This window comes from Arvicola amphibius, unplaced genomic scaffold (genome assembly GCF_903992535.2).
Source record: "Arvicola amphibius unplaced genomic scaffold, mArvAmp1.2, whole genome shotgun sequence".
Lineage (NCBI taxonomy): Eukaryota > Metazoa > Chordata > Mammalia > Rodentia > Cricetidae > Arvicola > Arvicola amphibius.
This window is the reverse complement of record NW_024582318.1, coordinates 64,997-87,243: the sequence shown is the minus strand read 5'-3', so window position 1 is coordinate 87,243 and position 22,247 is coordinate 64,997.

The window sequence follows — 22,247 nt, the reverse complement described above, 5'->3', positions numbered from 1 at the left end:
ACCCATAAGTAGCAATGGGAACAAACATTTTGTTTCAGAGATGGAGGAACAAATATGACTGGGAAGCCTAAACGCTCACACTTCCGCAAGTCTGTGGAGAACAAACAATATGATTTGGATCTTAATGTCTCCCAAAACCGGTGATGGAGACTTGGTGATCCGATTGAAGTATTAACTGTACTATTAACTGAACTAGACCTTAACAGATAGGACCCAGTGAGAGTTTAGCTCATTAATGGGAAGCATGCTCCACTAAAAGGGATATTGGGATCCCAGTTGTTCCCCCATTTTCTAGGCTTGCTGGCTGCCATAAAGTGAAGAGTTTTCCCACCATGACATGCTGCTGCCTCACTACAGGCACCAAGGCAACAGGACTAAGCAGATATGAACTAAAAACTCTTCCAGAATCTTGATTCAAAATAACAATTTCCTGGTCTTAAATTGTCTAGCACATGGTTGCCACAGCGATAGAAAACATCTATCCACCTATTCCAGTCTGCTCTGTTATGATTTACTACTGCTCGGGTTCTGCAGATCACTGTATACAGTGTGCACAGCATATTTTAATAGCAAACCCAAATTATATTTTGTTAGAGTAAAAAGAACAGTTTTCCTCTTTCTGTTAACTATTTCCTCAGTCTCCATCTCTACCACATGTGGCTACATCTAACAAATTTTTACACTGTTGTGTGCCCTTTGATAGAGGAGTTATTCCCTGCAAACTTGTCTCCTCCAAGCTACTGAGACAATGACCAAATTCAAATTCCAGATGAAAAGAGATTTCCTCATGACCCAGTAATACTATTTTGGGGTATATATCCAAAGGATGCTCAATCGTGCCACTAGGACATGTGCTCAACTATGTTCATAGCAGCATTGTTTGTCATAGCCAGAACATGGAAACACCTAAATGCCCTTCAACTAAAGAATGTTTAAGAAAAATGTGGACATTTACACAATGGAGTACTACACAACAGAAAAAAAATAACATCTTCAATTTTGCAGGCAAATGGATGGAGCTAGAAAACATCATTTTGAGTGACGTAACCCAGACCCAGAAAGACAATTATCACATGTACTCAATCATAAGTGGTTTTTAAACATAAAGCAAAGAAAACCAGCCCACAAATCACAATCCCAGAGAACCTAGACAATAATGAGGACCCTAAAAGAGACACACATAGATCTAATCTACATGGGTAGTAGAAAAAGACAAGATCTCCTGAGTAAATTAGGAGCATGGAGACCTTGGGAGAGGTCTAAAGGGGAGGGGAGAGGCAAGGAGGGGAGCAGAGAAAACTGTAGAGCTCAATGAAAATCAGTAAAAAAAAGAGATTTCTAGTTTCCATTTCCCATGTGTGAACTATTCAAGGAATGGGGCTGTCATCAGATTGTGGGGTTGTGAAAAGTTGGAAAGAAACTGACTGAAATAAGGACAGTGAGCCTCAAGCCTCAAACATTTTCATCTCTAAGGATGTCATCATCTCCATTGCTGTAAATCAACTACAGTGATGGTAGAGAAAGATTATCAATGAATATGTGATACCTATAATGATGACTTTATGATGCCTTGCCTATCTACAAGCTATGTAAGCATGTTAATCTCTCCAAAGTTTACTTTTTGCTTCAGTTACACAGGAATGGTCATTGCATTAATTACTGACTGATTTTTCCACTGTTGCCCAAAGCCAGGATGATGCCATGGTAGGGCAATGTGTTTGAGTGCTAAGTCAGTGTCCTGGCTGTTGCACGCCACCCTGCTGCCCTTACTGGCCAACAACATGTTCCACGGTTAACCACAGTCCTCTCACACCTGCCACCACTGTCATGTCTCCAGTTCTGCCTCTTTCCACAGTGCAAGTATTGCTCTATTTTTCTACCTTTCCCACTTCTCCATCACATATTTGTTCATCATAGTGGTGCCTGACTATGGGCCTGGGTCTGTATTTATAATTTTGAATACAGGTGTTTTTTACTCTAGGCATGTGTGATGATCCCTTGTGATGGAACAGCTATTCATAGTCAATTCATGACCACAAGAAGAAATGACCACAGCATACACTGATTTGTGGATCAGTAAGTGTGTGAATTAAGTTCTTCACTTATGATAGTTTTAATTGAGTCCTAATTTATAGGGGACAGCCTACCAAAAATAGTGAACATTTGTATTTAACTTAGAAACATCTAACCCCATATTTGAAGATAAGAAATGATTAGCAAATGATAGTAGACAATAGAATTATGCAGAGGGTTAGAGGTCATGCCTGATAAGTACCTGATCTAGTTCTAGTTACAAAGTAGGGATATCATATACATAAATAGGGATGTCAAAAACAAAAATAAATAATGATAATGCTACTATTGATGATTATATGATGATTGTTATAGAAACTATTACAAGAGAGGAGTTTCATATTTTATTTGGCAACTTTGTACTTAGAACATTGTGATAGAGCTGAAAAACTACAATGTATAGAGGTTTGAAAGTTGATTCTACTGCCTGTTCCTATTCTGACCTTGAACAAGTTATTGTTTTTATCTGAGATATTGGTTAGAGGGAGAAATGGCCAGATATGCAATTGTTCACTGATTCAATGGATTGGAGAGATGGTTAGGGAAGCAGCATGACTGAAAGATTAGAGAGAAAGAGATATGAAAAAGAAATATGTGGATATATCTCTTCAGATGGGCAAAGGATATGAAGAAACTTGTATTGCATGTAAATGCTTATCAAAAGGCAACTTTAGCAGAGGAGGAGCAGGTAGATATAATGATGCATCTGTGGACATTCGCTTCTTTCACAAGCCATCCCTGTCATTTTCCAATGGGTTCATGAGCAAAGAGGCCATGGTGCATTGATGGAAATTCTGCATGGGCTCAACAATGTTGACTTCACTCACTGAGGCTGACTTGGCAACAGATGCTACTGAGTGTCTTATCTGCCAATAGCAGAGGCCAATACTGAACCCCACAAATGACATATTCCCTACCGGTGACCAGTCTGTGATCTGGTGGCAGAGTGATTGTTAGACCACCTTTTCCAAGGACAATACATGGTATTGTCCTTACTGGAGTAGATATTTATTCATATTATAGATTTGTATTTCCTGCACATAATGCTTCTCCTAAACTATCATCTGTGGACTTACAGAACACTTTGTCCACCATCATGGTATTCCACACAGTATTGCTTCTGACTAAGGAACTCATTTCATAACCAAAGAAGTGTGACAATGAGCCTTTGCTCATAGAATCCAATGGTCTTACAATTTCCCTCACCACCCTGAAACAACTGTCCTGATGGAAAAATGGAATGGCCTTTTGAATACACATCTACAGTGCCAATTATGTGGCAAAGCCTGGAGGGCTAGGGTAGGATTCTCCAAAAAACCTTGGATGTATTGAATCAACATCCAAAATCTATGTTTCTTCCCATAGATGGGATCCATGTATCCAGGAATCAAAGGGTAGAAAAGGGAATAGTTCCACTCACTGGCTTCCATAGTGACCCACTAGGTGTAGGCAGAGACAGCTTTTTCATTCCCTGATGCCCAACCCAAAATAATCACACAGAAATTGTATTAATTACAACACTGCTTGGTCCATTAGCTTTGGCTTCTTATTAACTAACTCTTACATCTTAAATTAATCCATTACCACTATTCTATATTTTACCATGAGGTTCATGGTTTACCAGCAAGGTTCTGGCATTTGTCTCCTTCAGCAACTACATGGCATCTCTCTTACTCCACATACTTTCTCCCAGCATTCAGTTTAGTTTTCCTGCCAACTTTATTCTGCCCTGCTGTAGGCCCAAACAGCTTCTTTGTTCATTAACCAATAAAAGCATCACTTATACAGAAGGACTTTCCACATCAACTAAGAAAATGTTTCCCGCTTCCCTAGTGTTTTCAGGTGTCCTGCTCCTATACTAAGGCCATCCACCCAAAGGGGTCAGACTCTGGCCTCCAGGCAGGTCTGAGGATTCCTGCGGTCTCCTTGCAGGCCATGCAACTCGCTCACAAAGGGCCTACCTTGCTGCAGGCAGGCTAATGAAGGAGGGGACCTCCCACCGGACTGGGTGGACTCAGTTCCAGGTCCCCGGTGCCCAAACAGGCTGAGCTGTGGGATTTTGGGGCCCCAAAGACGGGATGATGAGGGGGGGTTCTGGGTGCAATCTGGGAAGGGACAGGAAGAGAGAGGCAGTATCCGTGCCTTCGTAACTTTCTTAACATTCCATTTTACCTTCCTTACATTCTTTATTTTTATTTTTATTTATTTATTTATTTAATATGGTTTATTTTTTATATTTAGAAATTTCCATCTCCTCCCCTCATCCTCTCCCTTCTCTCCCCTCCTCTCCACCCATAGCCCCCTCCCTCTCTCTCCAGGCCAAGGAGCCATGGGGTTCCCTACTCTATGATAAGACCAAGGTCCTCCCAATTCCCCCCAAGTCCAGGAAGGTGATCAACCAGACTGAGAAGGCTCCCACAGAGCCCATCCGTGAAGAAGAATCAAAGCAGAGCGCCTTTGTCCTTGGCTTCTCAGTCAGCCTCCACCATCGGCCACATTCAGAGCATCCAGTTTCGTCTCATGTCCCATCAGTCCCATTCCAACTGGAGTTTGTGGTCTCCCATTAGTTCTGTCCCACAACGCACCCCTCACGGTCCTGACTTTCTTTCTCATGTTCTCCCTCCTTCTCCTCCTCATCAGGACCTTGGAAGCTCAGTCCAGTGCTCCAATGTGGGGCTCAGTCATTTTCTTCATCTATCGTCAGGTGGAGGTTCTATGGTGATATGCAAGAAATTCATCAGTATGGCTATAGGAACTGGTCTTTTCAGGCTCCCTCTACTCAGCTGCCCAAGGAACTAGCTGGGCGTGTCTCCCTGGAAACTCGGGAACCCCTCTAGAGTCAAGTCTCTTGACAACCCTCAGATGGCTCCCTGAATTAAGATATATGCTTCCCTGCTCCCATATCCACCCTTCCTGTATCCCAAGCATCCCATTCCTCCAAGCTCCCACTATTCTCCCCTTGATGCTTTTTTCTCCCCATCTTCCCTTGGCTCCGTCTCGCCCCACACTCAAGTTCCCAATTTTTGCCCAGCTATCGTGTCTACTTCCAATATCCAGGAGGATTACTATATGTTTTTCTTTGGGTTCACCTTCTTATTATCTTCTCAAGGATCCTGAATTATAGGCTCGATGTCCTATAATCATGGCTAGAAACCGATTATGAGTGAGTACATCCCATGTTCATCTTTTTGGGTCTGGGTTACCTCACTCAGAATAGTGTTTTCTATTTCCATCCATTTGCATGCAAAATCCAAGATGTCATTGTTTTTTACCACTGAGTAGTATTCTAACACTTATATATTCCACAGTTTCTTCATCTATTCTTCCACTGAAGGGCATCTATGTTGTTTCCAGAATCTTGCTTTTACAAATAATGCTGCTATGAACGTAGTTGAGCAAATGCTTTTGTAGTATGATTGGGCATCTCTTGGGTAGATTCCCAAGAGTGGAATTACTGGGTCCTGGGGTAGGTTGATCCCGAATTTCCTGAGAAACTGCCACACTGCTTTCCAAAGTGGTTGCACAAGTGTGCATTACCACCAGCAATGGATGAGTATACCCCTTACCCCACAACCTCTCCAGCAAAGGTTATAATTAGTGTTTTGGATTTTAGCCAATCTGACAAGTGTAAGATGGTATCTAAAAGTTGTTTTGATTTGCATTTCCCTGATAGCTAAGGAGTTTGAGTATGACCTTAAGTGTCTTTTGGCCATTTCAACTTCTTCTGTTGAGAATTCTCTGTTCAGTTCATTGCCCCATTTTTTAATTGGGTTAATTGGCATTTTACCGTCTAGTCTCTTGAGTTCCTTATATATTTTGGAGATCAGGCCTTTGTCTGTTGCGGGGTTGGTGAAGATCTTTTCCCAGTCAGTAGGCTGCCTTTGTGTCTTAGTGACAGTGTCCTTTGGTTTACAGAAGCTGCTCAGCTTCAGGAGGTCCCATTTATTCAATGTTGCCCTTAATGTCTGTGCAGCTGGGGTTATACATAGGAAACAATGTCCTGTGCCCATTTGTTGTAGAGTACTTCCCACTGTCTCCTCTAACAGGTTCAATGTGTTCAGATTGATATTGAGGTCTTTAATCCATTTGGAATTGAGTTTTGTGAATGGTGATAGACACGGATCTACTTTCATTCTTCTACAGGTTGACATCCAGTTATGCCAGCACCATTTGTTGAAGATGCCCTCTTTCTTCCATTGTGTACTTTTGGCTCCTTTATCAAAAATCAGGTGTTCATAGGTTTGTGGTTTAAGATCCTGGTCTTCTATACAATTCCATTGGTCGACTTCTCTATTTTTATGCCAATACCAAGCTGTTTTCAATACTGTAGCTCTGTAATAGAGTTTGAAGTCAGGGATGGTAATGCCTCCAGAAGTACCTTTATTGTATAAGATTGTTTTGGCTATCCTGGGTTTCTTGATTTTCCATATAAATTTGATTATTGTCCTCTCAATATCTGTGAGGAATTTTGATGGGACCTTGATGGGGATTTCATTGAATCTATAGATTGCTTTTGGTAGAATTGCCATTTTTACTATGTTTATCCTCCCAATCTATGAGCAAGGGAGATCCTTCCATTTTCTGGTATCCTCTTCAATTTCTTTCTTCAAAGACTTGAAGTTCTTGTCAAATAAATCTTTCACTTCCTTGGTTAGATTTATTCCCAGATAGCTTATGCTATTTGTGGCTATTGTGAAAGGTGATACTTCTCTGATTTCCCTCTCTGCTTCCATATCCTTTGTGTTTAGGAGGGCGACTGATTTTTTGGAGTTGATCTTGTATCCTGCCACGTTACTGAAGGAGTTTATCTGCTGTAGGAGTTCTTTGGTAGAGTTTTTCGGGTCACTTATATACACTATCATATCGTCTGCAAATAACGAACGTTTAGCTTCTTCCTTTCCAAATCGAATCCCCTTGAATCCCTTATGTTTTCTTATTGCTATTGCTGAAACTTCAAGCACTATGTTGAAGAGATAAGGAGAGAGTGGACAGCCTTGTCGTGTTCCTGAATTTAGTGGGATGGCCTTGAGTTTCTCTCCGTTTAATTTGATGGTAGTTGTCGGCTTGCTGTAAATAGCCTTTATTATATTTAGGAATGACCCTTGTACCCCTAATCTTTCCATGACCTTCATCATAAAGGGGTGCTGAATTTTGTCAAATGCTTTTTCTGCATCTAATGAGATGACCATGTGGTTTTGTTCCTTCAGTTTATTTATCTGATGGATTATATTGATAGAGTTTCGTATGTTGAACCAGCCCTGCATCTCTGGGATGAAGCCCACTTGATCGTAGTGGATAATTTTTCAAATGTGTTCTTGGATTTGGTTTGCCAGTATTTTATTGAAAATTTTTGCGTCAATGTTCATGAGTGAGATTGGCCTGTAATTCTCTTTCTTGGTTGAGTCTTTGTGTGGTTTAGGTATCAGGGTAACTGTAGCTTCATAAAAGGAATTTGGCAGTGACTCTTGTGTTTCTATATTATGAAATACCTTAAGGAGTATAGGTATTAGGTCTTCTTGGAAGTTCTGGTAGTATTCCGCATTGAAACCATCTGGTCCTGGGCTCTTTGTTAGGGAGGTTTCTGATAACAGTTTCTAATTCTCCATGACTAACAGGACTATTTAGAATATTTACCTATTCCTGGTTTAACTTTGGTATATAGTATTTATCTAAAAAACTGTCCATTTCTTTTACATTTTCCAATTTTGTGGCATACAGGCTTTTGTAGTAAGATGCAATGATTCTCTGAATTTCCTCTTTGTCTGTTGTTATGTCCCCATTTTCATCATCTGATCTTATTAATTTGCGTGTTCTCCCTCTGCTGTTTGATTAGTTTGGCTAGGGGTTTGTCAATCTTGTTGATTTTCTCCAAGAACCAGCTTTTTTTTCATTGATTCTTTGGATTGCTTTCTTTGTTTCTATTTTGTTGATTTCAGCCCTCTGTTTGATTATTTCCAATCTTCTACTCCTCCTAGGTGAGTCTGCTTCTTTCTTTTCTAGAGCTTTCAGGTGTGCTGAAACAGAAGACCCAGTGGAGGGTGAGTATGTCTCTGCAGACATTCCTTGACCCCCCGAATTCTTTCTGGTCATTCTGCAGGGGTTTCTCCCTGTGCCTTCTGTTCTTCTTTTCCTATCACATCCCAGTGTCCCTAAAGCATTGCTCCACTCCTTAGGGGCCACCAAACCACCCTGGCTGGCCTGTACTTGGGCCAGGAGTCAGTGGTGAGGGGGGAGTTCCTTTATCTCACTCAGCTTGCCACTGGCAAGCTGGGCCTTTGTCTGAGATACCTGCCCAGCAAGGAGCCATATGCCTGAAACAGAAGACCCAGAGGTTGGTGAGTGTGTCTCTGCAGACATTCCTTGGCCCCCAAATTCTTTCTGATCGTTCTGCAGGGGTTTCTCCCTGTGCCTTCTGTTCTTCTCTTCCTATTCCATCCCAGCGTCCCTAAAGCATCACTCCACTCCTTAGGGGCCACAAAACCGCCCTGCTGTGCCCTTACCCGGGCTGGGAGTCAGTGGTGAGGGGGGAGTTCCTTTATCTCACTCAGCTTGCCGCTGGCAAGCTGGGCCTTTATCTGAGATACCTGCACAGCAAGGATCCATTAGCATGAAACAGAAGACCCAGTGGGGGATTGTGCTGCAAGGCAGGTCTGAGGATTCCAGCAAGGGAGTGCTGGCTCCTTCAGATTGTGCTGCAAGGAATAGCTCCTGCTCCGGTTATGAGGAGAGCCACCCAGATTCAGTCACAGCAAAGATTGGACCAAGACACCAAGTCTATCCTAGCTCCATTTGAAGAAAGAGATGGGCAGGCACCAATGCAAGAACTACTCCAACAACTGGAAAGGCAACATGACATCACCAGAATTCAAGCTTCCTGAAACAACAAGAATTGTACACCCTACTCCAGAGGAAATAGAATCGACCTTAAACAGTACTTTATGAAAATAATAGAGGACCTTAAACAGGAAGTAAAAAACTGCCATAAAGAAATTGAGATGACAAACAAAAAGGTAGACGAAATAAATAAATCTCTCAAAGATCCCCAAGAAAAACAAGAAAAAGCAATCAAACAGGTAAGGGAAACAGTACAAGACCTGAAAAATGAAATGGAGGTAATGAAGAAAACACAATCCGAGAGAAGACTGGAAATGGAAATTATGAGTAAACGAACAGAAACTACAGAGACAAGTATCACCAACAGAATACAAGAGATGGAAGAAAGAATCTCGGACTCTGAAGATACTGTAGAGGAAATAAACTCACAGATTAAAGAACAAATCAAATCCAACAAATTCTTAACACAAAACATCTAGGAAATCTGAGACACCATGAAAAGACCATATTTACATTCTTTACCATCTTTACCTTCTTTAACTTCTTCTTTACCTTCTTTACCTTCGTTACTTTCTTTACCTTCTTCTTTACCTTCTTTTTACCTTCTTTACTTTCTTTACCTTATGTACCTTCTTTACCTTTACCTTCCTTACCTTCTTTACCTTCTTCTATAACTTATTTACCTTCTTTACCTTCTGGATCATCTTTCCCTTCTTTGCGTTCTTTAACTTATTTACCTTCTTATTCACCCTCTTTACCTTCTTTAAATTCATTACCTTCTGCTTTACCTTGTTTACCATTTTCTTTATATTTCTTACATTCTTTACCTTCGTTAACTTCTTTACATTTTTCTTTAACTTTTTACATTCTTCATTACCTTCTTTACCTTCTTTAACTTCTTTACTATCTTCTTTACCTTCTTTACCTTCTTATTTACCTTCATTACCTTCTTTTTCCCTTCTTTCCCTTCTTTACCTTTTTACGTTATTTTCCTTCTTCTTTACTTATTTACCTTCTTCTTTACCTTTGTTACCTCCTTTACTTTCTTCTTTAACCTCTTTACTTTCTTTTCCTTCTTCTTTACTTTCTTTACCTTCTTTATCTTCTTTACCTTCTGTACCTTCTTTACATTCTTTACCTTCTTTACCTTCTTTACCTGTTTTACTTTCTTTACCTTCTTTGCCTTCTTTGCCTTCTTTAACTTCTTTACCTTCGTTACCTTCTTCTTTACCTTTTTACCTTCTTTACCATCTCCTTTACCATCTTTACCTTTTTCTTTACTTCTTTATTTCTTGACCTTCTTCTTTAACTTCTTTACCTTCTTTTTTACCTTCTTTACCTTCTTCTTTACTGTCTTCTTTCGCTTCTTAACCTTCTTTTCCTTCTTCTTAACATTCTTTACTTTCTTCTGTACTTTCTTTAATTTCTTCTCTACCTTCTTTACCTTCTTTACCTTCTTCTTTAACATTTTTACCTTCTTTACATTCTTTACCTTCTTTGCCTTCTTTACCTTATTATTTACCTTCTTTACTTCTTTACCTTCCTTACCTTTTTTACCTTCTTTACCTTCTTCTTTAACTTCTTTTCCTTCTTTACCTTCTTTCCCTTCTATCCCTTCTTTACCTTCTTTCCCTTATTTACATTCTTTATCTTCTTCTTTACTTTATTTACCTTCTTTTCTTCTTTGCTTTCATCTCTACATTCTTTAATTACTTCTTAACTTCTTTACCTTCTTTCCCTTCTTGAAAATTCTTTACCTTCTTTTTTACCTTCTTTACATTCTTATTTTTCTTCTTTACCTTCTTTAACTTCTTTTCCTTCTTGTTTACCTTCTTTACCTTCTTCTTTACCCTCTTTACCTTCCTTACCTTCATTACCTTCTTCTTTACCATCTTCTTTACATTCTTTACCATGTTCTTTACCATCTTTACCTTTTTGTTTACTTCTTCTTTACTTCTTTACCTTCGTTACCTCCTTCACTTTCTTCTTTAGCCTCTTTACTTTCTTTTCCTTCTTCTTTTCCTTCTTCAACTTCTTTACCTTCTTTAACTTCTCTCTTCTTCACCTTCTTTACATTGTTTTTCTTCTTAAGTCTCTTAACTTCTTTACTTTCTTTACCTTATTTACCTTTTTTACCTTCTTTACCTTCTTTACTTTCCTTACCTTCTTTACTTTTTCTTTACTTTCTTTACATTTTTACCTACTTCTTTATGTTCTTTACCTTCTTAATTACTTTCATTACCTTCTTTACCTTCCTTACCTACTTCTTTACCCTTCTTTACCTTCTTTTCCTTCTTCTTTACCTTTTTTCCATTCTTTATCCTCTTTTCCTTATTTACATTCTTTAACTTCATCTTTACCTTATTTACCTTTTTTACCTTCTTTATGTTCTTTACCTTTTTCTTTAAATCGTTACCTTCTTTACCTTTTCTTTAACTTCTTTACTTTTTTCTATACATTCTTTACCTTCTTCTTTACCTTCTTTACCTTCTTTACCTTCCTTACCTCCTTTTATACCTTTTTTTACCTTGTCTCTACCTTCTTCTATACCATCTTTACTTCTTTGCCTTCTTTAAATTATTTACCTTTTTTACCTTCTTATTTACATATTTTTCCTTCTTTTACCTTTTTTGTTCTCCACCCTCCTTACCTTCTTTATCTTCTTCTTTACCTTCTTCTTTACCTTCTTCTTTACTTTCTTCTTTACCTTCTTCTTTACCTTCTTTACTTTCTTCTTTACCTTCTTCTTTACCTTCTTCTTTGCCTTCTTTACCTTCTTTACCTTCCTTATCTTTTTACCTTCTTTACCTTCCTCTTTGCCTTCTTTACGTTCTTTACCTTTTTACCTTTTTGTCCTCCTTCTTTTCCTCCTTTACCTTCTTCCAAGTGAAGTGAACAGAATGTTCAGTTACTTTCTAAATTCTGTAGTTGCTAAAATAAACCATTTCTTTTGAACGTGTATTTAACTTCTTAGAAGCTTTCATGAGAAATGTAAAATCCTTTCTCTCAAAATAGAAGCACTCTCTTCAAACAATTCAAAGCGTTGTTAGAAATAAAAGGAATGTTCAATTACTTTCTGTAATCTGAAGACGGAATGATAAGCCCTTTCTTTTGAAAGTACATTTAAATTATCAGAAGATTTTGTGAGAAATGCACAATTGTTTCTCTCAAAAGAGAAGCACATTTTAATCACTACAAATCATAGTTAGAAGTGAAAGGAATGTTCAATTACTTTCTATAATCTGAAGCTTGGAAAGATAAGCCCTTTCTTTTGAAAGTGTTTTTAACTTCTTAGAACTTTCATGAGAAATGTACAATCCTTTCTCTCAATAGAGAAGCACTCTCTTTCAACACTTGAATGTATTGATAGAAGTAAAAGAAATGTTCAAATACTTTCTCTATTCAGTAGTTGGAAAGATATGCCCTTTCTTTTGAAAGTGTATTTAACATCACAAAAGCTTTCATGAGAAATGTACAAACTTTTCTCCAAAAGAGAAGCTCTCTCTTCAAACACTTCAAAGCATTGTTAAAAGTGAAAGGAATGATCAATTACTTTATATATTCTGTAGGATGAAAGATAAGGCTTTCCTTTGAATGTGTATTTAACTCCTTAGAAGCCTTTATGAAAAATGTACAATCATTTCTCTCAGAAGAAAAGCACTCTCTTCCAACACTTCAAGGCTTGTTAGAAGTGAAAGGAAAGTACAATTATTTTCTATATTCTGTAGTTGGAAAGAGAAGCCCTTTGTTTTGAAAGTGTGTTAAACTTCTTGGTACTTTTCACGAGAAATGTACAGTTCTTTCTCCAAAAAGGAAGCACTTTCTTCCAATACTTCAAAGTATTGTTAGAAGTGAAAGGAATGTTACCTGTATAATATAATATATATTATATTATAATATAATATAATTATAATATAATTACCTGTATATTATACAGTTGGAAAGATGTGCTCTTTCATTTAATAAGTGTATCTAACTTCTGAAAAGCTTTGATGAGAAATGTACAGTCCATTCTCCAAAAGAGAAGCACTTTCTTCCAATACTTCACATCGTTGTTAGAAGTGAAAGGAATGTTCAATTACTTCTATATTCTATAGTTGGATAGATATGCCCTTTAATTTGAAAGTGTATTTAAATTCTTAGAAGCTTTCATGAGAAATGTACAATCCTTTCTCCAAAAGAGAAGCCTTCACTTCAAACTCTTCAAAGCATTGTTAGAAGTAAAAGTAATGGTCAATTACTTTCTCTATTCTGTAGTTGGAATGATATGCCCATCCTTTTGAAAGTGTATTTACTTCTTAGAAGCTTTCATGAGAAATGTACAATATTTCTGCAAAAGAGAAGCACTCTCTTGTAGAATGGAGCGGCGGGCTGTATCCCGCCACCTGGCTAGCTTTACCCAAAATAATTACACAGAAACTGTATTCATTTAAATACTGCCCGGCCCCTGGCCCATTATCTGTAGCTTCTTATTGGTTGATTCTCATATCTTCCTTTAACCCATATTTAGTAATCTGTGTAGCACCACGAGGTGTGGCTTACCAGGAGAGATCTTAACCTGCGTCCATCTCAGAGAGGAGAATCATGGCGACTGCCTGAAGTGTCTCCCCACTGCCTGCTACCCCTTTTCCCACAATTCTGTTCTGTCTACTCCGCCTACCTAATTTTCTGTCTCTTAAAGGGCCAAGGCAGTTTTCTTTATTAATTAACCAATGAAAGAACATAGACAGATAACTCTCCTCCATCATTTCCCCTTTTTCTGTTTAAACAAAAAAGAAAGGCTTCAACTTTAACATAGCAAAATTACATATAACAAAACAGTTATCAAGCAAGTATTACAGTTACAATATTTAAATCTATTTTATCTTTTATCATAACTAAGGAAAGCTATAACTATCTATTTATTCTTCAACTCCATCAAAGACTCCAGAAGGATATAATACTACCTAAGTAAACAAGAAATATGCAACTGTCAACCTCTAGAAATGACAGAGACAATTCACTGCCTGGACAGTCACCCAAAGTTCCTCTGTACCGTTGGGGCATCCATCTTCAGCCTACAGGCCCATAAGTATCCAGCAGACATTTCCATGAAGCAGGAAATTCCAAAGACAGTTCAGTCATTTTCTGCTGTGTCCTGCAGAACGTTTCGCAGACTCTTTCATGAATCAGGAACCCTGAAAGACCATCTCACCTTTAGGCAAGTTCAGCAGTCCTCTCTCTGTGGGTTCTTTGTGTCCAGTTTATGCAATAGTCCAGGCAAGAGCAGTTTCCTGCCCATATGGCTATCAAACTCCATAAGGAGCCTCTTCGATGCCCATCTTTCTCTTGAAGTAGATTGGTGCTGCCAGGAGCAGACGTGTCTCATTGTCATGAAAAACCCTAAGTTATTAAAATATTAAATGCCATATTCTGCAGTCTTTGAAAGATATGAAGAATGCCTATCTGAAATATATCTATGCACATCTAGAAAATCTAACTAACATGACTACAAGTTTGACTATTGAAAGATATGAAGAATGCCTATTTAACTAAAGTTTATCTCTATATATCTAGAAAATCTAACTAACATGACTACAAGCTTGACTATTATCGATGATTATCCATTAACAACCTATATTTCCTAATTATACATTACAGTTTTTAAAATGAACTACACAATCAAAATAGCTTAATCAAGATCAGAAATACATATACATATAACAAATTGACCTTAAAATCCATACCATTGCAAATTATTTATCTCTATACCATATCCCCCTTTAAATGTAAAAGAACATTTATAAACAATATTTGGGAAAATGGGCGTAGTTATTTCTATCCAAACTGCTTCCTGCTGAATGGGGGCGCTGTTATTTAGGTCTTTCATGGTGTAACCTGTGTGCTAGGTTCCTCTCAGTTGGCAGTTGAGTGAAGTAATTTTTTGAAGATGTTCACAGCAACCTTTCAGGAGGGCGTGGTCTATCATACCATATTGGGATAGAAGCAATCCACAGAGTCTCGTCTTCTGTGAAAATAAAAGAAGAAACTCTTTTCCAAAGCATCATGTTCTTAGATCCAAATCCTGAAGTCATACCGTTAAGATGTCCATTATGGTCTAGACTGGCAACCCATATAATAAAATGTCTCTCTGTATTTAGCTCCTTTACAGTCAAAAATTTAAAGAAAACACAACAAAATACATAATCCAGACTCTCTGTGAATTTTCCATGTTTACGTGGCTTATTTTTATTCTATCATTTTACTTTATTATGTCTCTTTAAAGACTTTACCCTTTTTAAGGCATTAACTTTATTCTCTCTATATTTATTTTTTTCTCTCTTAAGCCTACGTATATTCATCCAACATTGTGAGCCATTTAAAGGCCTTTTATGTCTGAATCTTTCCTATTGTGAATCTGTAATTTTTTACTATCCAGGAGCACTTCTTAAAAGGTTAAGCACTTCTTAAAAACTTAAGTTGCGCCACATAGAGGTAATACTGTACCGCCTGTTTCCAGCCAAGTCTAAACCTTAACTGTGCTGTTATCATGGTAATTACAATAGATAGTTCCTGCCTGAGGTCAGCACAGTTCAGCATGGCGGAGCAGAGCCAGAGCCGCTCCTGCCTCAGTCATTTGGTGCCCCTGAGCCGCACACAGTTCCAGGTACACAGCAGTCCACATTGGAGCCGCACTCAGCAGTTTAATTCTGAGACTGAGCATGCAGCACAGAAACACTTTTCATCCAAGTTATAGCCAAATCTGACGCACAGAGAACTGAGCAGTCTGAAAACATCTCTCTGTATTGTGGCAGGTATCCGCCATGTTCTTCTGCCTGCCTAAGCCTGATTCTGCCATCTGCCCAGATGTAGGCGGGGAGTGCTGAACCATTGGCACGGTCTCAGAGTACTTTCTTTCCGATCCTGAGTGGGCACACAAGCATCCAGTCCCATAAAAGCCATTGAAATGCTTTAAAGGCAGAGTTTGCACTGGTGGCACAGCACCAGGAAGCCACGTTTTTAAAATGACTCAGCTTTTTCTCTGCCGCTATTGCCGAAACAGGAAATCTCTCTACAGCACATCCTAGCAAACAGCAAAAAGCTGTGTTAAATTCTCTCTCTCCTTTATTTAAAGCCCTCTCAGGTTTTTAAGTGGATTTAGTCACCACGTTGGAGCGCCAATCTGTAGAATGGAGCGGTGGGCTGTATCCCGCCACCTGGCTAGCTTTACCCAAAATAATAACACAGAAACTGTATTCATTTAAATACTGCCCAGCCCCTGGCCCATTATCTGTAGCTTCTTATTGGTTGATTCTCATATCTTCCTTTAACCCATATTTAGTAATCTGTGTAGCACCATGAGAGGTGTGGCTTACCAGGAGAGATCTTAACCTGCGTCCATCTCAGAGAGGAGAATCATGGCGACTGCCTGAAGTGTCTCCCCACTGCCTGCTACCCCTTTTCCCACAATTCTGTTCTGTCTACTCTGCCTACCTAATTTTCTGTCTCTTAAAGGGCCAAGGCAGTTATCTTTATTAATTAACCAATGAAAGTAACATAGACAGATAACTCTCCTCCATCACTCTCTTCAAACACTTCAAAGCATTGTTAGAAGTGAAAGGAATGTTAAATTACTTTCAATATTCTGTAGACAGAAAGATAATCTTTTTCCTTTGAAAGTGTATTTAACTTTTTAGAAGCTTTCATGAGAAATATACAATTTTTCTGCAAAAGAGAAGCACTCTCTTCCAATACTTCAAAGAATTGATAAAAGTGAAAGGAATGTTCAAATGCTTTCTATATTCAGTATTTGGAAAGATTAGGCCTTTTTTTGAAAGTGTGTTAAACTTCTTGGTACCTTTCATGAGAAATGTATAGTTCTTTTTCCAAAAGGGAAGCACTTTCTTCCAATACTTCAAAGTATTGTTAGAAGTGAAAGGAATGTACATTTACCTCTATATTTTATAGTTGGAAAGATATGCCCTTTCATTTGAAAGTATATCTTAGTAGCTTTCATGAGAAATGTACAATATTTCTGCAAAAGAGAAGTACTTTCTTTAAACACTTCAAGCATTGTTAGAAGTGAAAGGAATGTTAAATTATTTTCAATATTCTGTAGATGGAAAGATAATACCTTTCTTTGAAAGTTTATTTGACTTCTTAGAAGCTTTCATGAGAAATGGTCAATATTTCTGCAAGGAGAAGTACTCTCGTTCAACGCTTCAAAGCATTGGTTGAAGTGAATGTAATGTTCAATTACTTTCTATATTCTGTAGTTGGAAAGATAAGCCCTTTCTTTTGAACGTGTATTTACCATATTAGAAGGTTTCATGAGAAATGTATAATCTTTCTGCAAAAGAAGTACTCTCTTCCAAAACTTCAAAGCATTTTTCAAAGTGAAAGGAATGTTAATTACTTTCTATATTCTGTAGTTGGAAAGATAATCCCTTTCATTTGAAAGTGTAATTAACTTCTAAGAAGTTTTCATGAGAAATGTACAATCCTTTCTCTCAAAACAGAAGCAATCTCTTCCAACATTTGAAAGCATGGTTTGAAGTGAAAGGAATGTTAAACTGCTTTCAATATTCTGTATTTGAAAAGATAGGCCCTTTCTTTTGAAAGTGTATTTAACTTCTCAGAAATTTCATGAGAAATGAACAATCATTTCTGTCAAAAGAGAAGCTCTCTCTTCCAACACTTCAAAGCATTGTTAAAAGTGAAAGGAATGTTCAAATGCTTTCTATATTCCGTAGTTGGAAAGATATGCCCATTTCTTTTGAAATTGTATTTAACTTCTTAGAAGCTTTCATGAGAAATGAACAATCTATTCTCCAAATAAGAAGCACTGTCTTCAAACACTTCAAAGCACTGTTAGAAGTGAAAGGAATGTTCATTTACATTCTATATTCTGTTTTTGGAAAATAAGCCTATTGTTTTGAAATTGTATTTAACTTCTTGAAGCTTTAATGGGAAATGAACAATCAGACTCTCAAAAGAGGAGAACTTTTATCCAACACTTCAATTCATTTTTAGAAGTGAAAGGAATGTTCAATTACTTTCTATGTTCTATAGTTGGTTGGTGAGGGCTTTATATTAAAAGTGTATTTAACTTCTTAGAAGCTTTCATGGAAATGTACAATACTTTCTCCCATAAGTGAAGCAGTCCCTTCCAACACTTCAGCATTGTTATAAGTGAAAGGAATGTTCAATTACATTCTATATTCTGTAGTTGGGAAGATGAACCCCTTATTTTGAAAGTGTATTTAACTTATTAGAGGCTTTGATGAGAAACATACAAACCTTTCTCCAAAAGAAAAAGCTTTCTCTTCCAACACTTCAGAGCATTGTTTGAAGTGAAAATAATGTTCAATTACTTTCTATATTCTGTAGATGGAAAATAAGCCCTATCTTTGAAAGTGTATTTAACTTCTTAGTAGCTTTCATGAGAAATGTACAATCCTTTCTCTATAAGGGAAGCACTCAGTACAAATATGTCAAAGCACTGTTAGAAGAGAAACGAATTACAAATTGGTTTCTATATTCTGTAGTTGGAAAGATATGCCCTTTCTTTTTAAAGTGTATTTAAATTCTTAGAATCTTTTATGAGAAATGAGCAATAATTTCTCTCAAAAGAGGAGTACTCTTTATCATCATTTGAAAGCATTGTTAGAAGTGAAAGAAATGATTATTTTCTTTCTATATTCTATAGTTTTAAGATGAGCCCTTTGTTTTGAAAGTGTGTTTAACTTCTTAGAAGATTTCATGAGAAAGGTACAATCTTTCTGTAAAAAAGAAGCACTCTCCTAAAACACTTCAAAGCTTTGTTAGAAGTGAAAGGAATGTTCAGTTACTTTCTATATTCTGTATTTGGGAAGATATGTCCTTTCTTATGAAAGTGTATATAACTTCTTAGTAGCTTTCATGAGTAATGAACATTTTTCTCAAAAGAGGAGTACTTTCCCTCGCCAGTTGAAAGCATTGTTAGAAGTGAAAGGGATGTTCAGTTACTTTCTATATTCTATAGTAGGAAGTTGAGCCTTTTGTTTTGAATGTGTATTTAGCTTCATAGAAGATTGCATAAGAAATGTGCAATATTTCCTCAAATGAAAAGCAATCTCTTCCAACTCTTCAAAGCATTGGTAGAAGTGAAAGGAATCTTCAATTACTTTTAATACTTTGTAGTTGGAAAGATAATCTCTTTCTTTTGAATATGTACTTATCTTCTTAGAAGCTTTTGTGATTAATGTATAATCTTTTGAAAAAGAGAAGCTCTCTCTTCCAACACTTCAAAGCATTGTTGGAAGTGAAAGGAATGTTTAATTACTTTCCATATTCTGTTGTTGGAAAGATAAGCCCTTTCTTTTGAAAGTATATTTAACTTCTTAAAAGCTTTCATGAGAAATGTACAGTTCTTTCTCCAAAAGAGAAGCAGTCTCTTCAAACACTTCAAACCATTCCTATGAGTGAAAAAATATTCAATTACTTTCTATATTTTCTAGCTGGAAAATATTCCCTTTTTATAAAAGTGTATTTAACTTCTCAGGAGCCTTCATGATAAATTCACAATCCTTTTTTCCAAAAGAGAAGCATTGTCTTAAAACACTTCAAAGCATTGTAGGAAGTGAAAGGAATGTTTATTTACTTTCCATGTTCTATAGTTGGAAGTTGAGCCTTTTGTTTTGAAAGTGTATTTAACTTCTTAGAAGGTTCCATGAGAAATGCCCAACCCTTTCTCCAAAGGAGAAGCACTCTCTTCAAACATTTCAAAGCATTGTTAGAAGTGAAGAAAAAGGTTCAATAACTTTCTATATTCTGTAGTTGGAAAGATAAGCCCTTTCCTTTGAAAGTGTATTTAACTTCTTAAAAGATTTCATGAGAAATGTACAATATTTTCTCTCAAAAGAGAAGCACTCTCTTCCAACACTTCAAAGCACTGTTATTAGTGAAAGAATTGTTCAAATGCTTTCTTTTCCTGTGAATGATTAATGTTTATATGATTAACCTTGGAAATCAAATTGTTATTTAAGATACATAGCTATGAACAAAATATTTTTGAATGAAAATAAAGTACAGTCACTTGAATTTCTTATAATTAGACTTACATAGACAAACATTGCAATATGTATTCTTTTTTTCCTCAATTTTATTAAAAATATCCATCTCCTCCCCTCCTCCTCCCAATTCCTTCCCCTCCCTTCCACCCATACCCCCACTCCGCCCCTCTCCAAGCCAAAGAGCCATCAGGGTTCTCTTCACTATGTTAAGTCCAAGGTCCTTCCAGCTCCCCCTAAGTCCAGGAAGGTGAGCAACCAAACTGACAAGGCTCACAGTGAGCCCATCCATGCTGTAGAGTTCAAATGCTTTCTATATTGTGTATTTGGAAAATTATGCCCTTTCTTTTGAAAGTGCATTTAACTTTTTAGAAACTTTCATGAAAAATTTACACTACTTTCTCCCAAAATGAAGCACTCCCTTTCAACACTTCAGAATTATTAGCAGTAAAAAGAATGGTCAATTACTTTCTATATTCTGTAGTTGTAATGATATGCCCTTTCTTTGAAAGTGCATTTAACTTCTTAGAAGCTTTGATGAGAAACGTACAAACCTTTTTCCAAATGGAAACTCTCTCTTCCCACACTTTAAAGCATTCTTGAAGCTTTAATGAGAAATGAACAATCAGTTCTCTCAAAAGAGGAACACCTTTGTCCAACAGTTAAAATCATTTTTAGAAGTGAAAGGAATGTTCAATTACCTTCAATTTTCTACAGTTGGTAGGTGAGCCCTTTGTATTAACAGTGATTTTAACTTCTTAGAATCTTTCATGATAAATGTACAATCCTTTCCCTCAAAAGAGAAGCACTTTTTTCCAACACATAAAAGCATTTTTAGAAGTGAAAGGAATGTTCAGTTACTTTCCATATTCTGTAGTTGGGTAGATGAACCCTTTATTTTGAAAGTGTATTTAACTTATTAGAAGCTTTCATGAAAATTATACAATCCTTTCTCATTTCATTTCATTTCATTTCTTTCTCATTTCATTGATGGATTCAGAGTTTAAATGGATGATTGGAAGGTGGTGGAGGTGAGGCCTTGGTAGAGGAAGAAGGTAGTTAGTAATTCATCAGCAGTCTCTTGCTCTGACCCCTTCCTGTTACAGTTCTGCTTCCTCATGAAGAGTTGAAGAATTATACATTCCATGGCGTTCCATGATGGCATGCTACTTCACCACAGGTTGAGACTCTTCCTTAAGCTGTTCTCTCAGATAGACAGACAGACAAATGATAGACAGACAGACAGACAGACAGACAGACAGATAGATACATAGAGAAAGACAGAGAGATAGAGAGATAGATTTGACAGATCCTATTGTTCTGTTTCTCAGGTGAGCTCTGACTAATAATTAGACTAGCAAAAGGTCAAGGTCAAGTAGGCATACAATAGAACCCAAGACTAAGAAAAAATTAAGAAGAAAAGGTATTTTAAGAAATAAAGGGTGAAAACTTGGCACATTTGCTGAAAACCCTGTGTATATAGATTTAAGATACTCAGCCATTTCCAAGAAAAATAAGTTTTTTTTAAAAAAGTTCCTAGACACTTTATAACTAACTATCCAAAACCACATACACACAAAAGTCTTAAAGTTAACTAGTAAAAGATGATGCATTCTATGTAGAGATAGCATCATGGATTTTCACCACAGAGTCTAAAAGATACCAGAACAAGAGCATACTTTAAGAGGATTAAAGAAAAGATTCTACCCAGAATTTTATATTGATATTAACTGAAAAAGAACTTCCAAGAAAAAAAGGTGAAATGTAATCTCGGAAGAAGGAACTTCAGGGATTTGTCTGCAGCAAATCTGTTCTTGATCTGATAGCTGATCTAACTAACTAAGTAACTAAGTAATTAAGTAACTAACTAAGTAACTAACTAACTAACTAACCAACCCCAGGTGAGTTTGTTCTCTGAGAATGGAGAAAGGCAGTTGAAATGATAACTACCTGTTGATATCAATGTGCAGAGATGCAGAAAGCAACCTTTTCTTTTTAAGCATCTATGTATGCAGAAAGTAAAATGTGTACATACATGGAACATACGCAGAAGCTATGGGAAGTTGTAGACAGTTGTAGAGCATACAGGCTTCTACATTTTACATGGATGGCTACAGAGTTAAATCTAAATTACAGAAGTTGGAAAATGTACATAATTCTCAGAGTGATAAAAAAACAACAAAACATCAACAACAAAAACCCACATACAAAGAGATACAGCCCCAAGTCCAAAACACAAGTTAAAATAGAATTTAAAACAATTCTAAGCCCGACACGCCTTTAATCCCAGCACTCACAAGGCAGAAGGCA